The 18476-nt window shown below is 43.0% G+C and overlaps 1 long non-coding RNA gene across 12 annotated transcripts; it reads left to right on the forward strand.

Moving 5' to 3' along the window:
* The first annotated feature begins 8618 nt into the window (after positions 1–8618).
* On the forward strand, positions 8619–13776 carry LOC127911497 (uncharacterized). 12 transcript variants are annotated; one of them, XR_008078740.1, is made up of 4 exons: positions 8619–12368; positions 12492–12532; positions 12738–12778; positions 12943–13776. It is a non-coding gene; the product is annotated as an uncharacterized LOC127911497 (long non-coding RNA). The 12 variants fall into 12 exon arrangements; XR_008078739.1 differs by lacking the exon at positions 12738–12778 and adding an exon at positions 12779–12819; XR_008078742.1 differs by lacking the exon at positions 12492–12532 and adding an exon at positions 12574–12614.
* Positions 13777–18476: the final 4700 nt, after the last annotated feature.

The raw sequence follows: 18476 nt of genomic DNA on the forward strand, positions 1-18476 counted from the left end.
CTCATCAATCTACACACAATACCCCATAATGACATTACAATACCCCATAATGACATTACAATACCCCATAATGAGATTACAATACCCCATAATGACATCACAATACCCCATAATGACATTACAATACCCCATAATGACATTACAATACCCCATAATGACATTACAATACCCCATAATGACATTACAATACCCCATAATGACATTACAATACCCCATAATGAGATTACAATACCCCATAATGACATCACAATACCCCATAATAACATCACAATACCCCATAATGACATTACAATACCCCATAATGACATCACAAAACCGCATAATGACAAAGCAAAAACAGGTTTTTAAAATTTTAGCAATTTTTTTGCAAATATTCAGACCCTTTACTCAGTACTTTGTTGAAGCATCTTTTGCATCGATTACTGCATCGAGTCTTCTTGTGTATGATGCTACAAGCTTGGCACTGTCAGTGGGACCATTGGGAAATTGGTCACCTGTCTGACCAAGGCCCTTGTTGCCTGATTGCTCAGTTTGGCCGGGCGGTCAGCTCTAGGAAGAGTCTTGGTGGTTCCAAAGTTCTTCCATTTAATAATGATGGAGGCCACTGTTTTCTTGGGGACCTTCAATGCTGCATAAATGTTTCGGTACCCTTCCCCAGATCTGTGCCTCCAGTCATGGAGCTCTACGGACAATTCCTTTGACCTCATGGCTTGGTTTTTGCTCTGACATGTACTGTCAACTGTGGGACTTTGTATAGACAGTGTGTGTGCCTTTCCAAATCATGCCTACTCAATTTAATTTACCACAGGTGGACTCCAATCAAGTTGTAGAAACATCTCAAGGATGATCAATGGAAACACGATGCACCTGAGCTCAATTTCGAGTCTCGTAGAAAACTATCACTGCATTTAAATAAGGTATTTCTGTTTTATATGTTTAATACACTTGCAAAAATGTATAGAAAACTGTTTTCACTTCATCATTATGGGGTATTGTGTGTAGATTGATGAGGAAAAAACTATTTAATCCATTTTAGAACGAGGCTGTAACATAATAAAATGTGGAAAAAGTCAGTGGGTCTGAATACTTCCCGAAGGCCCTGTACGTAGTGATAAAGTGACTGGGCAACAGGATAGATAATTAACAGTAAGAACAGCATATGTGATGAGTCAGAAGAGATTAGTGCAAAAAGGGTCAATGCAGATATTCCAGGTAGTTATTGGTTGAATATTTAACTAACTAGCGGTCTTATAGCTTGGTGGTCGAAGCTGTTCAGGGTCCTGTTGGTTCCAGACTTGGTGCATCAGTACCACTTGCCATGCGGTAGCAGAGAGAACAATCTATGACTTGGTTGAATGGAGTCTTTAACCATTTTTAGGGCCTTCCTCTGACATCGCCTGTTATAGAGATCCTGGATGGCAGGGAGCTCATCCCCAGTGATGTACAGGACTGTACCCACTACCCTCTGTAGAGTCTTGCGGTCAGATGCCAAACAGTTGCCATACCAAGCGGAGATACAGCCAGTCAAGATGCTCTTAATTAATGGTGTAGCTGTGGAACTTTTTGAGGATCTAAGGGCCCATGCCAAATATTTTCAGCCTCATGAGGGGAAGAGGCTTTGTATTGTCCTCTTGGACTGTGTTGATGTGTGTGGACCATGATATTTCCTTATTGATGTGAACACCGATGAGCTTGAAGCTCTCAACCTGTTCCACAACAGCCCCGTCTATGTGGATGGGGTGTGCTCAACTCCGTTGTCTTGCTGACATTGAGGAGGAGGTTGTTGTCCTGTTACCCACTGCCAGGTCTCTGACCTCTTCCCTGTAGGCTGTCTCATCATCGTCGGTGATCAGGCTTACCACCGTCATGTCATCTGCAAACTTAATGATGGTGTTGGAGTCATGCACCGCCATGCAGTCGTGGTTGAAAAGGGAGTAAAGGAGGGGACCAAACACTCCTGATGGGACCCCATGTTGAGAGTCAGCGTGGCGGATGTGTTGTTACCTACCCTCACCACCTGGGGCGGACCTTCAGGAAGTCTAGTATCCAGTTGCAGAGGGAAGTATTTAATCCCAAGGTCCTTAGATTAGTGATGGGCTTGGAGGACACAATGGTGTTGAATGCTGAGCTGTAGTCAATGAACAGCATTCTCACACAGGTGTTCATTTTGTCCAGGTGTGAAAGGGCAGTATGGAGTGCAATAAAGATTGCGTCATCTGTGGATCTGTTGGGGCGGTATGCAAATTGGAGTGCGTTCAGGGTGACTCGGATGATGGTGTTGATGTGAGCCACGACAAGAATTTCAAAGCATTTCATGGCTACAGTTGTGAGTGCTACAGGGCGATAGTCATTTAGACAGGTTACCTTGGCGTTCTTGGGGACAGGGACTATGGTGGTCTGCTTCAAACATGTAGGTATTACAGACTCGGTCAGGGAGAGGTCAAAAATCTCAGTGAAGACACTTTCCAGCTGGTCAGTGCATGCTCTGAGTACGTGTCCTGGTAATACATCTGGACCTGCGGCCTTGTGAATGATAACCTGTTTAAAGGTGTTTCTCACATCGGCTACAGAGAGCGTGAACACACAATAGTCAGGAACAGCTGGTGCTCTCATGCATAGTTCAGTGTTGTTAGCCTCAAGGTGCGCACAGAAGGTGTTTATCTTGTCTGGTAGGCTTGCGTCACTGGACAGCTCACGCCTGGGTTTCCCTTTGTAATCCGTGATAGTTTGGAAGCACTGCCACATACGACGAGCATCAGATCCAATGTAGTAAGATTCGATCTTTGTCCTGTACTAACACTTTGCCTGTTTGATGGTTTGTTGGAGGGCATAGTGGGATTTCTTACAAGCTTCTGGAATATTGTCCGGCTCATTGAAAGCGAAAGCTCTAGCGGAGGCTGCTTGTAATCCATGGCTTCTGGTTGGGGTATGTACGGTCACTGTGGGGACGACATCATCAATGCAGTTATTAATGCAGCGGGTGACTAATGTGGTAAACTCCTCAATGCCATCGGATGAACCTCGGTCCATATTCCAGTCTGTGCTAGTGAAACAGTCCTGTGGTTTAGCATCCGTTTCATCGGACCACTTCCATATTAATCTCTCTGGGAGCGTTCGGGACGTGAGCGTCCCACCTCGCCAACAGCCAGTGAAATTGCATGGCGCCAAATTCAAACAACAGAAATCTCATTATTAAAATTCCTCAAACATACAAGTATTACACACCATTTTAAAGATACATTTCTTGTTAATCCAGTCACAGTCTCCGATTTCAAAAAGTCTTTACGGCGAAAGCACACCATGCGATTATGTTAGGTCAGCCCCTAGCCACAGAAAACCATACAGCCATTTTCCAACCAAGGAGAGGTATCACAAAAGTCAGAAATAGCGTTAAAATGAATCACTTACCTTTGATGATCTTCATCTGATGGCACTCCCAGGTCTCCATGTTAAACAATAAATGTTTGTTTTGTTCGATAAAGTTCATCTTTATGTCCAAATACCTCCTTTTTGTTCACGTGTTTAGTCCAGTAATCCAAATGCACCAAGTTTACTCACAAAGTCCAGACGAAAAGTCAAAAAAGTTCCATTAAAGTACGTAGAAACATGTCAAACAATGTTTCTTATCCATCCTCATGGTGTTTTTATCATAAATATTCAATAATGTTTCAACCGGACAATACTGTTTTCATTAGAAAGGAAAGGGAGCGGAGCTCACACTCACTGCCACGTGCGAGACTAAACTAAAGACTTTCATCCTGACCACTTGTTGAAACAGCTCTTATTCGCTCCCCTTTCACAATAGAAGCCTGAAACAACTGTCTAAAGACTGTTGACATCTAGTGGAAGCCCGGGGAAGTGCAAACTGACCTCATAGACACAGTATATTGGATAGGCAATCACTTAAAACTACAAACCTCAGATTTCCCACTTCCTGGTTAGATTTTTCTCAGGTTTTTGCCTGCCATATGAGTTCTGTTATACTCACAGACCTTATTTTAACAGTTTTGGAAACTTCAGAGTGTTTTCTATCCAAATAATTATATGCATTATATGCATTAGTGACAGGCAATTTACTCTGGGCATGTTTTTCATCCAAACTTCCCAATGCTGCTGGCATCACTGGTACTTCCTTTTAGAATTTTTGCTTCTAAGCAGGTATCAGGAGGATATATTTATGGAGAGCTTTGTATGTGTCTCTGTGTGTGGAGTAAAAGTGAACCCTAGTTGTACAGGTGACATGTGTGGTCTACAGCTTATCATGAGCTATTCTAATTCAGGCGAGCAGAACCTTGCGACTGCCATAATATTAAAGATCACGCACTAGCTGTTGTTAACAAAGAGATACACCCCCTCCACTAAGCTTCCCAGGCGCAGCTGTTCTGTCCTGTCGATGTATAGAAAAAAATGCAAGATTTATATTCAACCTGTTTTAACAAAATGCCTGGACAGAATGTACCTGATCTTAGCTAAATTAAATGACGATGATTTAAAGTTGATAGATTTATTATCTGTAGTGGAAACACTAATCCATTGTTGTCTTAAAAGTCTTTGCTACAGTTGCTCAGCTCTCAGCTTGGTGAAATGTACAGAGGGGGAGACAGATACGATGAAACCCCCACCCAGTCAGCACACACACACAGACAAAACACATGCAGGGACGTGCGTACGCACACACTGTCTGCAGTCTCTGCTACGCTACAATGCTTGTGTAAGAGCTAGGCTCAGAGATCTCACACTGTTCCCAAGCTGTAATTACACTAGCATTTCCTGTAAATATTTTGCAACAGTAATTATTTTCTCTTTGAAACTGCAGTAGATGATCTGTATACAATGGCTGTCAGCACTTCTACTGCTCACTGACTGTCAATGGATACTTCCATTACAAACCTCACATGACGCTGATGCTGAGTGAGGATGGAACAACATAAATCTGTCCAAAGAGATTTAACTAGGTCTACTAAAGGTGGAGTGTGTGTATTGTTTAAAGCTGAAAAGGGTGGTGTGTTTGTGTGTGTGTGTGTGTGTGTGTGTGCCTGCGTGCGTGCGTGCGTGTGTGTGTGCGTGTGTGTGCATGCTTGTAGGCGTTAATGTGTTGTCCCACGGCAGACTTGGGTCAGGACTCAGGAAGGAGACAGGTCATGGTTAATAGCGTTGTTTAAAAGACAGAGCTGCTTCCCCCTGACCCTGTCTCCCCTGCCGCATTATGGCTCCTCACTCTCACACACACACACACACACACACACACACACACACACACACACACACACACACACACACACACACACACACACACACACACACACACACACACACAGGGCCAATATTCCCACTCAGGACTGCTCTGCTGTGTTCCAGAAACTATTAGCTGATAGCATCACAGCACGTAGGAATGTAAACATTTACAGTAAAACCATAAGAGATCTTAGTCCCCCCTGGGTGTGTTGTATCCATCACAGACAACCACACTTTCCCCCCGACAATGACTTTCTTTCATATTTCACTAAATGGATGGTTTATTGAATGGTTTCTCATGATACACGATTTCCTCTAATTCTTAATTGGTGGCAGCAGTGAGATTTTATTTTATGCTGTTGAATAACAATTTAGATTTAAACATATCTTTTAGATTGTATTCCAAACTGACTGTACTCCATACTCGCTAACATTTCCTTGATGCAGCTTTGATTGAATTCACACATTCTGTCTTAAATATGTTTGAAGGATTTATCCTTTCTCAAACTAACTTGTTCTGATTTCCTGTCATTCGGAAGCTGGAAATGTCACCCCCCTTCTATTTAAACCTGCAATTCTACCTTGTTTGCACCCATAGTGCTGGAAGTAACAGCAGTGAATGGCAGTTCAGTTATGTATGTATGTGTGTGTATGTGTGTGTGTCCCAAAGCACTGGGAGGGGTCATAGCGAGGGTCAGTCGAGGTGACCCCACCCAGGGTAAGGAGAGAACAGGGTTATTTAGGATCGCTAGAAAGGCCCTAGTGAGTGAGTGGAGTCCATTAGACTATGAGGAAGTATGCATCTTCAGGTAGATAGACACTATAGGATGCACTAGACTGGACAGACAGACATTTGCTCAGTCTGATAACAACAGCAACAGTAGATCTGAAAGAGCTTGAGTTGTGCAGTTGATCTTGGTTCAAAACCCAGAGGTATTACCTAATTATACTTTTTCTTGACCGTTTACTTGTTCGTTAAAGGCCCAGTGCAGTGAAAAATGTGATTTTCTTCTGTGTGTATTTTATATATAATTTCACACTATGTTGTAATAATACTGTGAAATTGTGAAAATTATAATAATGCCATATTAGTGTTTGACAACACCCCCTGAATTATCAGCCTGTTTTGGTAGTTTTCAGTTTTCCTCTCCCCACTTAGACCACTTCAAGACAGTCATAGCTGAATTGGAGATTAAGAATATGTAGAAGAATATCCTGGGTGGCGCAGTGGTTAGGGGTGCTGTACTGCAGCGCCAGCTGTGCCATCAGAGACCCTGGGTTCGCGCCCAGACTCTGTTGTAACCGACCGTGACCGGGAGGTCCGTGCGGCAACGCACAACTGGCCTAGCGTCATCCGGGTAAGGGAGGGCTTGGCCGGTAGGGATGTCCATGTCTCATCGTGCACCAGCGACTCCTGTGGCGGGCCGGGCGCAGTGCGCGCTAAACAAGGTGAGTAAGTGTCCATAATGTTTAATCAAACACAACAGAACAAGGAACGGAGGACCGTGGTAAGTGTCCATAATGTTTAATCAAACACAACAGAACAAGGAACGGAGGACCGTGGTAAGTGTCCATAATGTTTAATCAAACACAACAGAACAAGGAACGGAGGACCGTGGTAAGTGTCCATAATGTTTAATCAAACACAACAGAACAAGGATCGGAGGACCGTGGTAAGTGTCCATAATGTTTAATCAAACACAACAGAACAAGGAACGGAGGACCGTGGTAAGTGTCCATAATGTTTAATCAAACACAACAGAACAAGGAACGGAGGACCGTGGTAAGTGTCCATAATGTTTAATCAAACACAACAGAACAAGGAACGGAGGACCGTGGTAAGTGTCCATAATGTTTAATCAAACACAACAGAACAAGGAACGGAGGACCGTGGTAAGTGTCCATAATGTTTAATCAAACACAACAGAACAAGGATCGGAGGACCGTGGTAAGTGTCCATAATGTTTAATCAAACACAACAGAACAAGGATCGGAGGACCGTGGTAAGTGTCCATAATGTTTAATCAAACACAACAGAACAAGGAACGGAGGACCGTGGTAAGTGTCCATAATGTTTAATCAAACACAACAGAACAAGGATCGGAGGACCGTGGTAAGTGTCCATAATGTTTAATCAAACACAACAGAACAAGGAACGGAGGACCGTGGTAAGTGTCCATAATGTTTAATCAAACACAACAGAACAAGGAACGGAGGACCGTGGTAAGTGTCCATAATGTTTAATCAAACACAACAGAACAAGGAACGGAGGACCGTGGTAAGTGTCCATAATGTTTAATCAAACACAACAGAACAAGGACCGTGGTAAGTGTCCATAATGTTTAATCAAACACAACAGAACAAGGAACGGAGGACCGTGGTAAGTGTCCATAATGTTTAATCAAACACAACAGAACAAGGAACGGAGGACCGTGGTAAGTGTCCATAATGTTTAATCAAACACAACAGAACAAGGAACGGAGGACCGTGGTAAGTGTCCATAATGTTTAATCAAACACAACAGAACAAGGAACGGAGGACCGTGGTAAGTGTCCATAATGTTTAATCAAACACAACAGAACAAGGAACGGAGGACCGTGGTAAGTGTCCATAATGTTTAATCAAACACAACAGAACAAGGAACGGAGGACCGTGGTAAGTGTCCATAATGTTTAATCAAACACAACAGAACAAGGAACGGAGGACCGTGGTAAGTGTCCATAATGTTTAATCAAACACAACAGAACAAGGAACGGAGGACCGTGGTAAGTGTCCATAATGTTTCATCAAACACAACAGAACAAGGAACGGAGGACCGTGGTAAGTGTCCATAATGTTTAATCAAACACAACAGAACAAGGAACGGAGGACCGTGGTAAGTGTCCATAATGTTTAATCAAACACAACAGAACAAGGAACGGAGGACCGTGGTAAGTGTCCATAATGTTTAATCAAACACAACAGAACAAGGAACGGAGGACCGTGGTAAGTGTCCATAATGTTTAATCAAACACAACAGAACAAGGATCGGAGGACCGTGGTAAGTGTCCATAATGTTTAATCAAACACAACAGAACACTGGAACAAAACAATAAACGTGAATAAACGAAACAGTCCCGTGTGGCAACAAACACTGACACGGAAGACAAACACCCACAACTCAAAAGTGAAACCAGGCTACCTAAGTATGATTCTCAATCAGGGACAACGATTGACAGCTGCCTCTGATTGAGAACCATACCAGGCCGAACACAGAAATCTCAAATGATAGAAAAAGGAACATAGACAACCCACCCAACTCACGGCCTGACCAACTAAAACAAAGACATAACAAAGGAACTAAGGACAGAACGTGACAGAATAAGCACTTTTTGAGTCTTTTTAAATGTTTTAATTGAAAACAATCATAGTAAGGTATGTAATTGTTATCCAGAAATGATTTGATATTAAGATAAAAGCGGATGCATTGGACCTTTAAAGAGCATACAGAAACAAAGTTACAAAATGTAGGCCTATCCCATATTTGCTAACTACGTTGAACATGTTTTGTTGTCCACATTGTTCTAAGTAATTGCATGGCTTCAATATGGAAATGTATTGATAAACATAACAGTTGGCTCGGCCTACTGTAAATCAAATAAAGGTGTATTGGTTGTGTACACAGTTTAGCAGATGTTATAATGGTTGCAGCGAAATGCTTGTATTACCAGCTCCTAAAAAGGCAGTAAACATGTCAAACAAGTTAACAAATAATAATAAAAATAATTAAAAAAACAAGAAATCACAAATGTCAGGATGAAACCAGTTACAACCTAAAGAACACCGTATCAGTTATCCAAATTAAATATATGTGTATACTCCAAAAAGATATACTACGAATTATATGTACAGTACAGCAGTAGATATATTAGAGTGAGCTATGTCAAGAATCCAGTATATAAATACAGGTGGTGTATATAAACAGTTTAACAATAATACAGTATATGAATAGACAGTGTGAAAACTGTATAAAAGATAAGTTCCAGAGTTGAATGTATATTCATATATATACATGGGACAGCAGCATTGGATGTGTGTGCGTGTGTATATGTGAGTGCGGAGTGTGCGTGTGTTAGCTTGTGTGTTTTAACAATAATACATACTACTTTTCACAACACCCAAAATCACTTTACATACACATGAAGATATGCAGGATAAAAATCTATAACCACAGTAAGAGGCGTTATAGAGGCAGGCATGTGGAATACCTGATGAGACTACGTCGTAGAGTAGATAAACCGCCTCTACCCTCCGTTCTATTGGCGAACGTGCAATCACTGGAGAATAAACTGGACGAGCTTCGTTAAAGACTATCGTATCAACGTGATCTGAAGAACTGTAATGTCCTATGTTTCTCCGGGACATGGCTGAAGAAGGACAGGGGAAATATAAATATACTGCACATCTAGCTGGTTTTTCTATACATCAGCAGGACAGAATGGCAGCGTCATGTCCGAAGGAGGGTGGTGTGTGTCTCTTTACTAACAACAGCTGGTGCGTGATCTCTAATATTAAGGAAGTCTTGAGATTCTGTTCGTCTGAGTTACCTCATGACAATCTGTAGACTGAAATTCATCTTACCTAATTTCTACCATGATGTCACCTGTGCAACGAGAGACGGAAAAACTCTCGATCACTTTTACTCCACACACAGAGACTCATACAAAACTCTCCCTTGCCCTCAATTTGGAAAATATGACCATAACTCTATCTTCCTTCCAAACAGGAAGTACCAGGGGCGTGATCAATAGATGGTCAGATGAAGTGGATGCTAAGTTACATGACTGTTTCGCTATCACAGACTGGAATATGTTCCGGGATTCATCTGATGGCATTGAGGAGTTTACGACATCAGTCCCCGGCTTAATTGACCATACGTACATATACCAACAAGAAGCCATGGATTGCAGGCAACATCCTTATTGAGCTAAGGGCTAGAGCTGTCGCTTTCAAAGAGCGGGACACTAATCTGTAATCAACTATCTAGCTAGGTACAGCTATTTAACTTTCTAGCACAGTCACTCACTCATTTGTTCGTAAACAATTAACAAGCTAGTTAGCTACCAAATGTTCTTGTCAAACTGCCAATTGAGTAGCAAGCACAAGATCTGCCAAATGACAGTCTAAAAAACACTTGAGGGCAAATCAATCAGATTTGACCGTTCAGACACAAGTCACATGTCCAGGAATTAGATTTGAATCTGATTTTAAACCACCTATGAAGGTGTTGCTTGAAATATCTGATTCCATGTGCCTTTTGGCTGTTCAGACTGCAGGTAAAAATAACAGATTAGAATTAGATATGCAAAAAACTAGGATTTGAGTCACTTCAAACAGTGTGAACAAGGCTCTGTGATGTTGTCAGCAAACTGGATGATTGAGCCAAAGGCTGAGCCATGGACATGCCAACCATAGTCAATAAGCAAGATGAAATTCACTATTGATAAGGCATAAAAAAAGAGTGAATCATTCTTATCAAATTAAAAACGAAACAACTTGTTTAAAATAGGCTAAATACAGCTACAGACACCATAATTGCTCCCCGTGGGCATATAATATCGCCGTAACGCAGAACGTGGAGCTTCTTATGCATTTCCCAACTTTTCACAGACGCTGGGCAAAGATCCAATATAAAAAGCATTTCCACTCACCTTTCTACTGATCCCAAATATAATGTTTTATAAACATAATGGAAAGATAAACGTGCACGACTCCACCTTATATGAATTTACATCGGGTGCTAGATCCTCGTATATAATCCAAAGAACAGAATTAGGACAGCACTCGGGTAAATAAACCTCCATTGACATATAAACATATTGGACCCCATTTTACAGATCGTGTTCACGCTTCTCCAGAAATAGCAGACTGTTCCTAAATTCCATTGCATGCGAGCTGGACATTTTCATCATAAAGCCAGGGCGGTGTTTGTTTTTTAATCAAATTAAACGAAAAACAAGCCATTGTTTCAGGAAAATAAGTTCTGAATACAAGGGTCACCAGCATCATCTCATCTCTCTTTTCATGATGGCAAATGGACAGATAGCCTACATGGAGGGGTTTTACGCACGGGCTAAAACAATGTAGGCCTAGATCAAAAGGGATTTCCGTTCATTTTTTTTGCTTAACTTTAATTAAGATTTATTTCAAAGCAGTCTTACGAGTCAAATCCTTGATTGATAAGCTTGACTACTTTGCGAACGCATTGGGCAGGACCCCCCCAAAATGCCTTCATTGAGGGCATATAACGCTTGGTTTTAAATCAAATAAAACCAAATGGAGAAGAAAAACAGTCGTTTTTGATGTTTATTAATGTGAGGGTTACCATCTCCTCTTGGGCACTGTGCATTGTGGCTGGATAGGTTGCGCTTTCACTCACAAAATCCATGCCGTCACAAACCACCATGTTAACGCTTCGATCACACCGACAGTGTTTTTGCATTTTGGTAAATCCAACATATGCACCACACCGAACGCACAAACGCAGCGTTTCATTGGAAATTAATGTAATTATGGTGTACCAAAATGCAATGATGTGGTGTACCAGATGTGGTTCACCAGAAGTACATTAATATCCAATTAAACGCTGCGTTTGGTGTGGTGCAAAGCAGCGCCATCTGGATATGTTTGCAACAAAAGTTCAACATTCACCTTCTGCTACCATTTCTGTCAAGCCATCTACACATACAGTTTGACACATACATTCGATAAATCAAATTTATACAACACACAGAACACACTGCAACTGCCTCTGCAATGCAATGTTGTGTTTGCAGCATTCCATTGGAAATGAATGTACTTGTGGTGTACCAAAATGCATTGAACAGAGTACTGAATGGACAAAGGTAATGTTTGTAAAGCAAGATGGAGGAGAGCTTGTCTCTGCTGAGAGATCACATTTATTTGGGGAGATTGCAAAGTATGACCTTTTCATTCGAGACAGGATGAATATATAGTTTCAGGTGATAATAAAACATGATATGTTTAGTTTATTTTTCCTCAACTTGTTTCTGTAACTTTATTGCAAGTCAAGCTAGCTAAAAGCCAGGCTAGGTTGCACTGCAGAGCAGCTAGCGAGCTAAAAGCCAGGCTAGGTTGCACCGCAGAGCAGCTAGCGAGCTAAAAGCCAGGCTAGGTTGCACCGCAGAGCAGCTAGCGAGCTAAAAGCCAGGCTAGGTTGCACCGCAGAGCAGCTAGCGAGCTAAAAGCCAGGCTAGGTTGCACTGCAGAGCAGCTAGCGAGCTAAAAGCCAGGCTAGGTTGCACCGCAGAGCAGCTAGCGAGCTAAAAGCCAGGCTAGGTTGCACTGCAGAGCAGCTAGCGAGCTAAAAGCCAGGCTAGGTTGCACCGCAGAGCAGCTAGCGAGCTAAAAGCCAGGCTAGGTTGCACTGCAGAGCAGCTAGCGAGCTAAAAGCCAGGCTAGGTTGCACCGCAGAGCAGCTAGCGAGCTAAAATCCAGGCTAGGTTGCACTGCAGAGCAGCTAGCTAGCTAAAAGCCAGGCTAGGTTGCACTGCAGAGCAGCTAGCTAGCTAAAAGCCAGGCTAGGTTGCACCGCAGAGCAGCTAGCGAGCTAAAAGCCAGGCTAGGTTGCACCGCAGAGCAGCTAGCGAGCTAAAAGCCAGGCTAGGTTGCACCGCAGAGCAGCTAGCGAGCTAAAAGCCAGGCTAGGTTGAAGATTAAATTGTGGCTAGCGACCTCCACCTAACAATTAGCATTAAAAATAACTTCACAAATATAAAAAAAAAAGTCATATATAGTACTTGGCTTAACAGTCCATGTTTATTATTTAACATTACTATTAAAATGGTATTCACTTATAGAAATTGGTAATTGCTTACAAATTGCTAGCTATCCCATAAAGCCATCACAGAAAACACATATTTTCATCTTCTTCTATGTTTTGGTAACTCCCTGTTCTTCGATGGACTCTGGCTTTACTGAAGACGACTCAAAGTTTTAAAAATGTAAAAGTTGCGGTGTCCGTCTCACAACGGAGTCTTGAACCTCAAGGGGGCGTTGCGTTTTCACACCATTGTGGACGTCTCCATTGAAATGCATGACATGCGGTGCAACGTAACAGAGTGCTTATGGGTAATGTGAATGAGGCTTAAGACCTGCTTTTCATTGGTCTTAAATCTCCCAATATGCACCACATGAAATTGCCACTTATTTTAAAATGACACATCTGAAATATTTCCACTCTTCCCACCTTAGCGCAAGCGAGCTGATATTGACAGGTAAATTGATGAACCTGGTGCATGGGTTGGAAAACGCCAGAGCGACAGTTTTTACATGCTGAAATTGCAAACTATCTGTGTTAGGTAAATAGCAGCCAGGTCACCTGTGATTACAAGTGAGTATTCGACATCCATCCATGTCTGATGATATCGGGAGATGGCTTGGAAACCTGCCACCAGGGGCAAAAGTGAGCGCTGTTACCTTCAAGTAAGTTTGGGTTTTGCTTGGTTTACTAACTACAAATACAGCAATAGAAAGTTGGTTTTTATATTTTTGTTTTAAGCCTATCCCAAACCTTAACCCTTACCATAACCATTCAGAGTTAATGCCTAACCTTAACCATTCAGAGTTAATGCCTAACCTTAACCATTCAGAGTTAATGCCTAACCTTAACCATTCAGAGTTAATGCCTAACCTTAACCATTCAGAGTTAATGCCTAACCTTAACCATTCAGAGTTAATGCCTAACCTTAACCATTCAGAGTTAATGCCTAACCATAACCATTCAGAGTTAATGCCTAACCATAACCATTCAGAGTTAATGCCTAACCTTAACCATTCAGAGTTAATGCCTAACCATAACCATTCAGAGTTAATGCCTAACCATAACCATTCAGAGTTAATGCCTAAACTTAACCATTCAGAGTTAATGCCTAACCTTAACCATTCAGAGTTAATGCCTAACCTTAACCATTCAGAGTTAATGCCTAACCTTAACCATTCAGAGTTAATGCCTAACCTTAACCATTCAGAGTTAATGCCTAACCATAACCATTCAGAGTTAATGCCTAACCATAACCATTCAGAGTTAATGCCTAACCATAACCATTCAGAGTTAATGCCTAACCATAACCATTCAGAGTTAATGCCTAACCATAACCATTCAGAGTTAATGCCTAACCTTAACCATTCAGAGTTAATGCCTAACCTTAACCGTTCAGAGTTAATGCCTAACCATAACCGTTCAGAGTTAATGCCTAACCATAACCGTTCAGAGTTAATGCCTAACCATAACCGTTCAGAGTTAATGCCTAACCATAACCGTTCAGAGTTAATGCCTAACCATAACCGTTCAGAGTTAATGCCTAACCTTAACCGTTCAGAGTTAATGCCTAACCTTAACCGTTCAGAGTTAATGCCTAACCTTAACCGTTCAGAGTTAATGCCTAACCTTAACCGTTCAGAGTTAATGCCTAACCTTAACCGTTCAGAGTTAATGTGTAACCTTAAGAATTTGGAGTTAATGTCTAAACCTAACCGTAAACACTAAATTTGACGTTTGAGAAAAATGGATGAACATCTAATTCTGATGTGAGACTGTGAGAGCTGGTAGGGAAATAGAGCCCCATGTGTTGTTTATTTACTTCGCTTGGACATACTGTATAAAGAAATCTTTCCCAACTTAAAAAGAAACTCATGACTACACTTTTTAAATGAATCTCTCTCAGGAGGGATCCTCTCACAGAAATCTGTATTTTCCTTGGACATGCGTTGGGTGTTTGTGTGGAAACGGACCTTCTCTTGGCAGGGCAGACCTGGTTGAATATTTGAGAGCCCTCCTGTCCATAGAAGGCCAGCTAAGTGGACGATATCCTCCAACCTGCTACATTCCCTCCGACCGCTCCCACACACACACACCACACACACACACACACATGCACGAACACTGGCACGCACACACGCACACACACTCACACACTCACACACTCCTTCAGCCCTAGAGTTTGGCCAGAGGAATTGAGATGTTTTAATTAGTGATGATAAGCAGAGACAAGGAAAGCATTGAGAAGCTCTGACACAGAGTAACATACACTATCACAAACAGATAGCAGCCGTATTTACACAGAAACTACTTACAACCTCTCAGGACTGCCTAACAGACCTGAGACATCCCTCTCTCCCTCTACTCCCCCTGTCCGCCTAGTCCTCCCGACTCAGGCCTTACCTACTGCCTCTCACGAATCACGACTGGTTAACAGGTCTGAGACTCCAAACCTCTCTCCTCTTCCATTCTCATAGCCTCCCTCTTGGCTCTTCTATTCTTACAGCCTCCTTCCTTCATTCCCTCCCTCCCTCTCTCCTCTTCTATTCTCAGATCATCCTTCCCTCGCTCTTCTATTCTTACAGCCTCCTTCCTTCATTCCCTCCCTCTCTCCTCTTCCATTCTCACAGCTTCCTTCCTTCCCTCCCTCCTCTTCTCATAGCCTCCTTCCTTCCCTCCCTCTATCCTTCTACTCCTCCCCTGAGTGAGTGTGGTCAGGTGACAGAGATACACAGTGACGGACAGGTCAAGGCCTGGACAAGTGTGTGTGTGTGAGAGCTCACATCTGACCTTGAACTAAAGTTGTCCCTAGTCACATAGAAGGTACAAACACACATAAGCAGGCACGCACCGGTACCCACACACACACACACACACACACACACACACACACACACACACACACACACACACACACACACACACACACACACACACACACACACACACACACACACACCAGTCTAGGGGGTAGCAGAGCGAGACAGGGAGGTTACTACACATTCCTCTGTAAGACTCTGCAGGAAAGGAGTGCTGCAGATAAAACTGCTATTGTACATTTTAGGACACGGAGTGATAACAGCCAGGTTGCCTGTGATACAAGTCATTTTTTTCGACGTCCATCCATGTCTGAGAACATCGGGAGATGACAGGGACACCAGCCTCTAGGGGCAGCAGTGAGCAGTGTTACCTTCAAGTAGGCTTTGATTTTGCTAGTTGCTGTGGATTGGGATGATGGATGAACACAAGCATTTGGCTCTGGTTCCAAAGAGCCAAAGGTTACATGTTAGAATCCAGTGTCTCTAAACATATCTTTAAACGGTATTCATGAGAAGACAGAGATTATTTATGCAGTTCGAGTAGCCAAAGCAAAAATGTGTTGAGGAATGAGGAAGTATTCCAGACTGGTGTTAGTTAAAGTTATAAACTCTATATCCTCATCACCTACAGAATAGCCTACTTCGGTCCTCCTGGCCTCATCGGTTGACTAGTGCTTCAGGCAGATGTACTTGTTCGACAGGAGAGGAAGACTGTTTCTTTTAAAGCTCAAATTCAAAGTGCAGACAGCCTCTCTCTGTGTCCCTGACTGCACCTGTGCGAAAGACAGACACACACACACCTTTCAGTCTTGTCCACACCTCTGACAGATCAGTGACCTTGTTTTAAGCCTGTGGCGGGGTTTGTGTGTGTGCGTGTGCTGTTGCTCACTAAAGAGCTTGTCAGAAGATTTGAGGAATTTTGTCACAACATCTGAGATGGAGGGAAGGGTTGGCGGGACAGAGGGAAGAGGAGGAGTTTATGAAAGGGTGGAAAGAGAGAGTGGTGGACACCTGCATTCATCTGCATTCACCTTTAATGCCCAGGGAGGTGAGCGAGACAGAGAGAGAGAGAGAGAGAGACAGGCAGAGACAGAGAGAGAGAGACAGGCAGAGACAGAGAGAGAGAGACAGACAAAGACAGAGAGGGAGAGAGAGACAGACAGACACAGACAGACAGACACAGACAGACAGACACAGACAGACAGACACAGACAGACAGAGAGAGAGACGGGCAGAGACACAGACAGAGAGAGAGACAGACAGGCAGAGAGAGAGAGAGAGAGACAGAGACAGACAGAGACAGACATAGACAGAGAGAGAGAGAATCAGGCAGAGACAGAGAGAGAGAGACAGAGAGAGAGAGAGACAGAGAGGGAAAAGAGAGAGAGAGACAGAGAGGGAGAGAGAGAGACAGAGAGAGAGAGGAGAGAGAGAGACAGAGAGGGAGAGAGAGAGACAGAGAGGGAGAGAGACAGAGAGGGAGAGAGAGAGAGAGAGAGAGAGAGAGACAGAGAGAGAGAGAGAGAGACAGAGAGAGACAGAGAGAGGGAGAGAGAGACAGAGAGAGGGAGAGAGAGACAGAGAGGGACCACCATTAGTATTTGCTTGCTGAAGCCAGCATGCTGTGGGGTGGCAATAAATCAGTTTAGCTAATGCAGGACCATTCACTGTACCACGCACACCCGTATGGGGGCTCTTCCTCACACACACATACCCACACGCACACACGTACACACACACACACACCATTCACTGTACAACCCACACCTGTATGGGGGCTCTTCCTCACACACACATACACATGTACACACGTACACACATACACACACGCACACGCACACACATACACACACACCATTGACTGTACCCTCCCGGTTGTAGCCCATTAGCTGTGGCATGTCTTTCTGAACAGTTGGATTCATTGGGCCGTCTATTCACTGCAAGGCGAGCATGATGTCTTCTAATGGGGAAGAAGTGTGAAGTATCCTGTTTCACACACACACAGAAACGTGTATGCACGCACGCACGCACACACACGCGCACACAAGCACGCACGCACATGATTCCATTACACCTTCCATAGCATAGACACACAGATAAGCCAGCTGTGCCCCATTGTTCTACAGTTCAAGGTCAGATGAAGTCACAGGTGTGTGTGTGTGTGTGTGTGTGTGTGTGTGTGTTTCTCACTCTCTCTCTGTGTGTGTGTGTGTGTGTGTGGTGGTGGGAAGAATTTGCCAATATTGAAGTTACAGCTTTCTGTCCAGAGAAACTCATGATTACTTTATTTCTCTCTCCTCGACTGTATGCAGGAAAAGCTTGCTCTTCGTTCAGAGTAACTGTAAGTAAACATTTCACTGTTAGTCTACACTGTTAGTCTACACTGTTAGTCTACACTGTTAGTCTACACTGTTAATCTAAAATGTGACTTGATGTGAACTCTATCTTGTCTGATGGTTACAGGTTGTGTTGTCCTGCCTGCTCCTGTGGTCAATAACGGGGATTTAACATAAAACACACCTCTCTCATTCCCTCACCACACATTGTCTCTGTGGTCAGATATGTCCAGTGTGTGTGTGTGATATTGTGCTTGTTGCCAGTAA

This window comes from Oncorhynchus keta, chromosome 24 (genome assembly GCF_023373465.1).
Source record: "Oncorhynchus keta strain PuntledgeMale-10-30-2019 chromosome 24, Oket_V2, whole genome shotgun sequence".
Taxonomy (NCBI): domain Eukaryota; kingdom Metazoa; phylum Chordata; class Actinopteri; order Salmoniformes; family Salmonidae; genus Oncorhynchus; species Oncorhynchus keta.